This window comes from Leptonychotes weddellii, chromosome 4 (assembly GCF_054177405.1).
Source record: "Leptonychotes weddellii isolate Sample4059 chromosome 4, ASM5417740v2, whole genome shotgun sequence".
Taxonomy (NCBI): Eukaryota; Metazoa; Chordata; class Mammalia; order Carnivora; family Phocidae; genus Leptonychotes; species Leptonychotes weddellii.
Genome location: NC_138372.1, coordinates 35,594,475 through 35,602,957, shown reverse-complemented (window position 1 = coordinate 35,602,957; position 8,483 = coordinate 35,594,475). Strand labels below are relative to the sequence as shown.

Below are 8,483 nucleotides of genomic sequence, written 5' to 3'. Positions count from 1 at the left end.
TTTCTAGGAAGGCCTCCATTTCTCCCAGGTTGCTTCATTTATTGGCATATGTTGATAATAATTTCTAATAATTGTTTCTATTTCCTTGGTGTTAGTCATGATCTCTCCCCTTTCATTCATAATTTTATTAATCTGGGTCCTTTCTCTTTTCTTTTGAATAAGTCTGGCCAGTGGTTTATCGATCTTATTAATTCTTTCAAAGAACCAGCTTCTAGTTTCATTGATCTGATCTACTGTGTTTCTGGTTTCTAATTCATTGATCTCTGCTCTAATTTTAATTATTTCTCCTCTAATGCATGGCTTAGGCATCATTTGTTGTTTTTGCTCCAGTTCTTTGAGGTGTAAAGTTAGTTGGTGAATTCGGGATTTTTCTATTTTTTTGAGTGAGGCTTGGATGGCTATGTATTTCCCCCTTCAGACCACCTTTGCAGTATTCCATAGGTTTTGGACTGATGTGTTTTTGTTCTCATTGGTTTCCATGAATTGTTTGAGTTCTTCTTTGATTTCCTGGTTGACCCAAACATTCTTGAGCAGAGTGGTCTTTAGCTTCCAAGTGTTTGAATTTCTGCCAAATTTTTTCTTGTGATTGAGTTCCAGTTTTAAAGCATTATGGTCTGAGAAATGCAGGGAATAATCTCAATCTTTTGGTATCAGTTGAGACCTGATTTGTGACCCAGTATGTGGTCTATTCTGGAGAAAGTTCAGTGTGCGCTTGAGAAGAATGAGTATTCTGATGTTTTAGGGTGGAATGTTCTCTCTATATGTATGAGGTTCATCTGGTTCAGTGTGTCATTCAAAGCTCTTGTTTCCTTGTTGATTTTCTGCTTAGATGATCTGTCTATTGCTGAGAGTAGAGTATTGAGGTCTCCTACAATTAACATATTATTATCAACATGACTCTTTATTTTGGTTAACAGTTGGCTTATGTAGTTGGCTGCTCCCATGTTGGGAGCCTAGGTATTTACAATTGTTAGATCTTCTTGTTGGATTGACCCTTTAAGAGTGATATAGTGTCCTTCTGTGTTTCTAACTACAGTCTTTAGCTTAAAATCTAATTTGTCTGATATAAGAATTGCTACCCCAGCTTTCTTTTGAGGTCCGCTGGCATGGAAGATGGATCTCCATCCCTTCACTTTCAGTCTGGATGTATCTTTAGGTTCAGAATGAGTCTCTTGTAGACAATGTATGGATGGGTCCTGTGTTTTTATCCAATCTGCAATCCTGTGTTGTTTTATGGGAGCATTTAGGCCATTCACGTTGAGAGTGATTATTGAAAGATATGAATTTATTGTCATCATGTTGCCTGTGAAGTCCTTGTTTCTGTAGATTGTAAATTTCTGTTCCTTATCACTCTTGGGATCTTTCTCCTTTTATAGAACCCCCCTAATCTTTCTTGTAGGGCCGGCTTGGTGGTCACATATTCTTTCAGTTTCTGCCATTCTTGGAAGCTCTTCATCTCTCCATCCATTCTAAGTGACAGCCTTGCCAGATAAAGTATTCTTGGCTGCATGTTCTTCTCATTTAGTACCCTGAATATGTCTTGCCAGCCCTTTCTGGCTTGCCAGGTCTCTGTGGATAGATCTGACGTTATTCTGATGTTCCTCCCTCTGAACGTAAGAAATCTCTTCCTCCTAACTGCTCTTAAGATGGTTTCCTTGGTTCTAAGATTTGTGAGTTTTACTCTTCCATGCCGGGGTGTTTGCCTGTTTTCCTTGATCTTGGGAGGGATTTTCTCTTCCTCTAGGACACAGATGTTTGTTTCATACCCCAGATTAGGGACTTTCTCAGCTATGATTTGCTCAAATATATCTTCTAGTCCTTTCTCTCTCTCCATCCCCTCAGGGATCCCAGTAATTCTGACATTGGAATGTTTCATGGTGTCACTTATTTCTCTGATTCTATTTTCATGGATTTTGAGTTGTTTCTCCCTGGCCTCCTCTTTATCCTTCTTTTCTATCAGTTGGTCTTCTAGATCACTAATTCCTTCTTCTGCCTCACTTACCCTAGCTGTTAGATTATCTAGATTAGATTGGATCTCATTGATAGCATTTTTAAGTTCTGCCAGTTCAGCTTTCATTTCTGCCCTTAGAGACTCTATGTTGCCATTAATCAATTTCTCCATTCTAGCTATCATCTTCACAACTGCTACCCTGAATTCCATTTCTGACATCTTGGTTTTATCTGTATCCATTTGTAAATCTGTGGCAGAAGTCACCATCTCTGAGTCTTTCCTATTTTGGGGTTCCTCCTCCTAGTCATTCTGTTTAGGGGTGGTTGAGGGCATGTACAGAGTCCAGATTATTGACCACAACCCAGGAAGATGCACCTGTTTTATAGGGACCTTAGGGTTGTTGGCCTCTTGTTCTCCCAACCTGTCTTCTGGGGAGGGGCCTGCCGCACTACTACTCAGGCAACCCTTTTTGGGCAGAGTTGTCCCGCCCCCTGTGTGGGGGGGATGGGCTCAGTGAAAACCGGTTTTGGGGGGCTTTTGTTCTCTTGTGGCTTTCTTTGGCGGCTTTCCATGTTTCTTCTGAGAGTCAGAGCAGAAGAGATTGTTTTCAGCCCTCTGCCTCAGATCAGAAAAATCGCAGTCTGTTCTTCAGTGAGCTCTCCAGGCCACACTATCTCCATTTCTGTCTGTGCTGCTATAAACTGCAGTTTCCTGTGTTGTGCGCCCCTCAGCGGGGCTCCCAGTCCTTGCCTTTAGGTCAGGGTCCAGGGAATGTCTCTGCCCTTTGTGCTTCTAAAACCACCAGCCTCCCCCAGTTTGCCCGCGCAGCCCCACTGCTCCAGGTTTCAGTCTGGGGGACTTCCCTAAAGTCCTTTCCCCACCCTACCGGTCTGCGAGTCTGTGCCCTTCCCTAGCATGGGAGGCTTTCACTCACCAGCGGTATAGGATCCCCATGGCTCCCTCCCCCTTCTCTTTGTCTTATGATATGTGCCCGCAGAATCATGGCTCCCGGCTTCATACCTCGAAACCAACTGCGTCTGATATTGTTTGTAGAGATCCAGATATATCTTCTTATATCTCAGGCTTATTTCATTGGTGTTCAGAGTGGTCTGGTAGATATCCAGCTCAATTCCAGAAACTGGTTGGAATAGGGTCTCCTACTCCTCCACCATCTTTTCTTTAGTTTTTTTATCATTAATTTTAATGTTATTACCAAATACCCTTGAATGTTTTCTTACAAAATAATAGTACTGAGAGCTATGTTTGCATTAAATTTCAAAGTGCTCCCTTTTGACCATGGGTTAGGAATCACTAAGAAATCCTGAACATTTACATGGAAACTTAAAATGGCATTATATTAAAGTGTCCATGTAGTTTAGTATTTTAAGAGTTGGAAGTAGAAGAGGAATCTAAAAATCTGAGTTCTAGCCCTGTCAATACTGTTTTAAGATTTAAATAATCAGGAAAGTTTCATATTATAGAAAAATCTTTTTACAAAGGTGTTCATTAGGGTGGTTGATAACAACAGCAACCCAAGTCAACCTAAATGTGCAAAACCAATATTTGTAAATTATAGTGAGTGAACTTGATGCAATATTATGCAGACATTAAAAATAGTTTTCAGGGGCGCCTGGGTGGCTCAGTTGGTTGACCATCGGACTCTTGGTTTCAGCTCAAGTCATGATCTCATGGTCGTGAGATCGATTCCCACATTTGGCTTTGCACTCAGTGTGGAGTCTGCTTGGGATTCCCCCCTCTCCCTCCCCCTGTACCCCTCCCCTCACTTATGCTCCTGTTCTTTCTCTCTAAAATAATTAAAAAATATAGTTTCCAGGCACTTGTAATAACTCAGGAAAATGTTGATCTTGTATGAAGTAAAAAAAATGGGGTAGAATACTTTCTATAATTGTTGTAATAGTATGAAACCTACACATATATTAAATATGAACACCTATAATACTGTTAAAAGATGTCTTTGGATGGTAGGATTATGGTAGATTTTTGTTTCTTTAAAGTTTTAAGAATATTTTCAGAAATTCCATAGTTTTATATTTGTGAAAAAACAAAGTATTATTTATTAAAAATAAAATAATAATTTGTCAAGTGATATTAAAAATTACATGTAATATGATTTAAAGTAGGTCCCATCATTTTACCTCATGTTTAATAATAAAATGGATATAGCATAACAGAGTATCCTTCTGATCTTCCAGAGTATTATTGAGATCAGCAGAGACCCTTGGAGTGGGAGAATGAGATGTATTTGGAAATATGGGTTGTGTCCAAACGTCAAATTCTTAGATGAGACAGACATGTAACCATATCAGTCACCTGTGGAGGTGGATTGCTAGCTGAACATATTAGCTTGCAATAGCTAATTATTAACTTTTCAGCAATTTTGTAAGTTGATTTTTAAATCATTGCTAGCTTGAAATCACCATGTATTTGTTTCATGGAATTCGGAAAATGCTACAGATAAGGTCTTTATATGGCCTTAGGCAAGAAATTCAGATAAATTTCTTATAAAACTTATTATAAACTTGAACTATGAAAGAACACATGGAGGAAATCTCTGTGAATAAAACTATAAAGCTCTCAACTCTCTGGTCATAGAGGATCTCTTTGCCAGGATTCATGACCCAGGTCTCAGGGAACTGGACCTCCTACAGAGAGTTGCCAGAGGGTACTGAGACATGCCACAAGCATCTGGGACTGACATCTGCTATATATGGGGGGGTAGTGCTTAAATTTCAAATTGACATCAGCACCTCTTGAATGTGTGAGAGGCTGAAGAAATGAACAGGAACATGTAGATTCTTATATTCACAGGACTGTGTCTCATTCAGGGTCTGAAAAGGAAACTGTTGGCACACCCAAATTAGGATAATCTGAGGAAGGTTTATTTATAAAGAGCCATTGTATTAGGGACAGATGGTGGGTAGAACCAGAAATGGTGTGCAAGAACCTGGGACTAGTAATATCAGAACTGTTACCACCCTTAGGGAAACAAGAGGTTTCTGGAACCTAGGAAAAGTGTGGAGTTGGGTTGCTTTGAAAGTTGTGGTGACCTTCTACTAAGAGACACAGCCAGCCTTAGATGAGTTCTCAGGATGGGATATCAGGACATGAATACTCTAACCTCCCCCTTCTTACTGCCTTAGATCTCTTGCTAGAATTCCCCATTGGAAGACCTAAACAGAAGTCAGATGCACAGATACAGTTGATGTAATCCATAGAAATCAGCCACCTTGGGCAGAGAAAAGGGTAGAGATGGTGGAAAGTGCTTACAGAGGGGCGAATGGACTATTTCCAGTACAGTTTAGCTTCAATTTTCAGCTGACACTGACTTAAGTCCTTCTATTTTCATGCAAAATGTGTATAATAATACCATACTCTTCAGAATGGTTTTGAAGATTTGATAGAAAGTAGGTGAATCATATTTAGGAAGAATGTGATGCATAGTGTCCAGAAATAATGCTAATTATTACTGACTATATTAATTCATATCATTGAGCTTTACTTTCCTATCAATAAAATAGAGAAAATACTGCTATCTGCTCAATGGTTATTATAATTATAAATATTAACCTTAGGATGTGAAAGCAGTCTCTAAGATACGATGCTTTAAATAATACTAAATTTAAGATGGAACCTCTACTCTTGATGAGGACTGAAAACTCAGCTTTCTGTTTCTGGATCCATTGGATTAGAAGTTTTATGGTTAGTTTTTTTTTTTTTTACTCATTTCTGTATCTCCAGCACCTAGACTGTATTTAGCACAAAGTAGGTACTCAGTAATAAGTACTATTTAATTAAAAGAGCCTTTTTAAAAACTTCCTGGTCTTTCTGATTGACCAGATGCTCTGACAATGCTCCCTGGTGCTGGCCCTTCCCTGGATCTGGGACTGCCTTGTTCTTCCAATGGTCACCTTCTGTCTGGGTGAGGAAGTCTTAAATCTACTGTATCTCCTGACTTTCCTTTTCATATAAACCAGCACAAAACCTTAGTTCTATTCAATGTGGTCCCTCTGCTGCTCATCCCTGTCCCCCGTGTCCCCAGTCTTCTGGCACAAGTGAGTGTATTTAAGAATGACTAAACCATGTCATCTTCTGAGCTCCTACCATGTATCAGCCACCTTACTCTTTTTTGTACTCCAGAGGAATATGGCTCACCCTCTTATACACTGCATTTGTTCCTTCCACTAAGAATGTCTCACCCCCTTTCTCTACTTATGGAAATCCTCTGCACCAATGTTTTGTTTTTTGTTTGTTTATACTTCACACTTTGCCCATGTTCTTTCTCTGCCCAGAGTATTCTTCCTTTTTCCCCTTCCTTCTCCTACTTTTCCTAGATAATTCCCACATATGTATCAGGCCTCAACTTACATGACATTTCTTCAGGGGGAAACTTCATCACTCCTTTATGATGAAATTAAGATGAAATCAAGCACTCCTGTACCCCCAGAGGTTTCTCCTATCAGATACTTTGTCATATATTCATATGGATTTAACCTCCTTCCCCATAAAATTGTAAGTTGCTTGAGGTCATGACAAGTTTATTTATCATGTCACAGTGTCTATATATATTAGGGTAGACCAACTTTTGTATTAGAATGACCATAAAATGTCTAATGGATTGAGCAAATACAAGTTTTTTTTCATCATGAACAAATGGGCAGAGCATCTCTTAGCCATATAGTCATTCAGGGACCCAGGCTGACTATTATCTTCAATGCTTAGCTTCTAGGGTTAGCTGGGCATCATTTCCATTCCAGCCAGCTGGATGGGAAAGAGGTAGAAGATCCCATGTGGTAGCTTCCAATTAGCAGTCCTGGAAGTGGCTCATATTACTTTCAGTCAAATTCCACTGACCAAATCATAGTGTAATGGCTTCATCTAACTTTAAAATGTCTAGCTATGTGTGCAGGAATAAGAAGAGAGCATGGATTTTTGCTAGGTAGCTGGCAGAGTCAGCTGTACTCCCACAAATAGTTACTCAAATATTTATTAAATGATTGAATGAATTCATCCTTAATAGTATATATCACATACATTAAGACTTCTCTGATTTTACTAAGAAAATATTTGTGTTTGCATCATTTTTGTGGCACTAATTTTCCTTTCTCTAAATTACATTCATTTGTACATATCTTGCCTCCCACCAAAAATTAGGTTCTTTGAGGGCAGTGTCTGGCATGTGAAGCAGTGAGGTCTAGTGAGGTCTATATGACTTTGGAATCATATAGCCTCAATTTGAGTCTAAATCTGCCAATTAGTACATATGTGATCTGGGATAATTTCCTTGGCCCTCTGAATCTCAGTTGTTATTCATATTCATGGCCTAGCTTATTTCTTCAGGCCTCTACTAACCTTTTTTGGTTTTGAATCAACACCTTGAATTTCTTTTCAGTTAATGTTAACTGACAAAAATCACAATTAGTTCAGATTGGATTTATTTGGGACCATGTGTTTACCTTTTAGTATAATTAAGTGATTGGATGAGGAAAAGAGACCATGGATTTCCAAAGACTGTAATTAATAAAATTAAAATATTAGCTGACACTTAGCTGCTGCTCTACTGAATTTGGGGTTTCATATTTATTATTACAAAAGAAATAGAGATATGTCCAAATATTTGTTTTTAAGGAAGTTCATGGCAGTGTTCATTATATTAGGAGAATTTATAAATTATCTAAATACTCATCAGTAGAGATTGGTTAAATATATTTGGCATATCATAGGAAGAAGTCATTGAAAATCATGTTGCAAAAGAATATTTTATATGTGGATATATGTGTACTAAAATATGCATAGTGGTTTATCTGGGTATTTTGGATATTGTCTTTCTTTTTGTAGTTTCCATTTGTTATTTTCCAAATGTTTAAACATGAATATAATTGCTTTTATTACTTAAAATTTATTTATAATTAACAAAACAAAAGTTACTACAGTAGTTCCTCTGACTTCCTGTAGGCCTTTTTTGTAGATCATATTCTTCTTAAGTCCAAGGTTGCCAGATTATCAATGTTGGGCAAGTCCTCAAATTAGGATTTCTAATCTTGTACCAGCTAGATCTGGATCTGGTCATTTTATTTTAATAACAGCTTTATTAAGATATAATTCATATATCATATAGTTTATTTATTTAGTGTACAATTCAGTGGCTTTTAGTATATTTTGAGTTGTGTAACCATCATTGTGATCAATTTTAGAACATTTCATCACTCTCCCAAATATAAACTTGTACCCATTAGCTGCCACTCTTCTTTCACCAACTCTGCAGACCTAGGTGGTACTTTTCATCTCTGTGTTCTGAAAATTTCATGTAAATATAATTATACAATAAGTGTTTTTTTTGTGATTGGCTTTCATCACTTAATGTAATTTAATGTAATGTAAGATTCATCCATATTGTAGCATGTATCAGTACTTTTTTATGGCTGAATAACATTCTAGTATATAGATATATTGTATTTTATTTAGTCATTTATTGGTTGACGAACATGTAGGTTATTTCCACATATTATGAATA

At 37.7% G+C, this 8,483-nt stretch overlaps 1 protein-coding gene across 1 annotated transcript in view; it reads left to right on the top strand.

The window, feature by feature from the left end:
* LOC102728406 (AGBL carboxypeptidase 4) overlaps window positions 1-8,483 on the top strand; it is a 614,839-nt gene that overhangs the window by 338,285 nt on the left and 268,071 nt on the right. The gene's annotated exons all lie outside the window — the stretch shown is intronic.